The sequence below is a fragment of the Triturus cristatus genome, chromosome 8 (genome assembly GCF_964204655.1).
Source record: "Triturus cristatus chromosome 8, aTriCri1.1, whole genome shotgun sequence".
In the NCBI taxonomy this organism is placed as follows: domain Eukaryota; kingdom Metazoa; phylum Chordata; class Amphibia; order Caudata; family Salamandridae; genus Triturus; species Triturus cristatus.
Genome location: NC_140591.1, coordinates 1,582,817,519 through 1,582,818,984, shown reverse-complemented (window position 1 = coordinate 1,582,818,984; position 1,466 = coordinate 1,582,817,519). Strand labels below are relative to the sequence as shown.

General features: G+C 44.1%; 1 non-coding gene across 1 annotated transcript; it reads left to right on the top strand.

The window, feature by feature from the left end:
- Positions 1 to 712: 712 nt before the first annotated feature.
- Positions 713 to 839, top strand: LOC146806243 (small nucleolar RNA SNORA24). Its single transcript, XR_014968120.1, has one exon. It is a non-coding gene; the product is annotated as a small nucleolar RNA SNORA24 (small nucleolar RNA).
- The last annotated feature ends 627 nt before the right edge of the window (positions 840 to 1,466 follow it).

Genomic DNA, 1,466 nt, shown 5'->3' with positions numbered 1-1,466 from the left:
CCCAAAGGCACCAAAGGTGCCAAAAGCCTTATTTGTCTTCAATGGCTTTGCCCTTCTGAAAAACAGAAATCGATAGCACTCGGGATCCCAGGCGCAACTGGGAGAACAAGCATTTGCAATGCATTAGGTCTCGCATTTACGGCACGCGAGATTGAGCTATTGACATTGCAAATAACAATGCCTATTGGCATTGTCATTTACAATGCCAATAGCTTTAACTCGTGTAACTGCGAGACCTATTGCATTGCAAATGCTTGTTACTTGTTGCACCGGATTTGGGAGACAGTCATATCGCTGATCGCGGCGCCAGGAGGACGCATCTTCGCCCAATGCAGTTCCCCGGCAAAAATGTGGTCACCAGGGTTCAGGATAATTACAGATTTTTGGGCTCGGACAAGAGCTCCGCTACTCTGCAGCCATCTTGGTACGTGGTCAGGCCACGCACCCAGCTCTGCTTGTTTTAATGTTTTAGTAGGTTCAAATGGTGGTTACACATTGTTGGCCTTTGGAACTTTTCCGGTTTCTAGGGACGGTTGCTGCTCTGCTTTATCTTATAAATGACGCCATTGGAAGGTAGTGCAGCTCAGTTCGTGGGGAAAATATGCAGAATAGACTTGCTCTCTGAAAAGAATCAGCCAGTTAGCAAAGAACTATACTTGGTAACAGTGTGTTTTGTGTGGGAAAGCTTGGGGAGGTCGGGGGGGTCAGATTTGTCCAGGAACCCATGAGGTCTGTCCTCTATGGCAGTTTTCCTTTCAAGCCCTGGAAGACAAAAGCTTTGCTTATTACTATATGGGTTTTCATTTTCTTGGTTATTCAGTTCCATGAGCAAGATATTCATGATTACTTATACTTACTAACATGTTATTACCAGTGTACTGTCTCGCTGCCGTTCTAACTATGCTTTTTCTTGTTTTATCTATTTTTTAGAGGATAATCTTATTTTAGTTTTCGTTCCATAGTACTTAGTTGAGATGTCCCTGGATCGTGAACATAATTGTAGTGTTGTCTGTATTGGTACTGACTTTCCCATAGTAAGTTTGCGGAAGGTTTTCAGTACCTGGAACAGTCTTTCGGTCTAGGATGTGTATATGCTCCACTTCATTCTGAGGGTTCTATTGACCCTTTACAGTGTCCCTATGTGTCTACTATCTTGTGTAGGATATCTGTTGTGGTGGCCTCGGAGGTAGATTGTCGTTTGAAAAGGTTGCATATCATTCTGTTTTGTCCACCATTGTATCTTTGTATTTTCTCCGATAGCCACTGGACCCTACCAGTCCCTGTTGTCAATGACAATTCTGTTGGCAGCCATTCTTGGACTGGCAGTCATGTGGAGTCTGGCCTGTGGGATCAGGGGTAAACATGACACTAATGCTCAGCTTCATCTCAGTTCTGACTGTCAGATAGTATCTTCTGGAAGAAGAAAGCTTGTTCTGTTGATGCATAGGAAAGGCCTTCACTGTGTC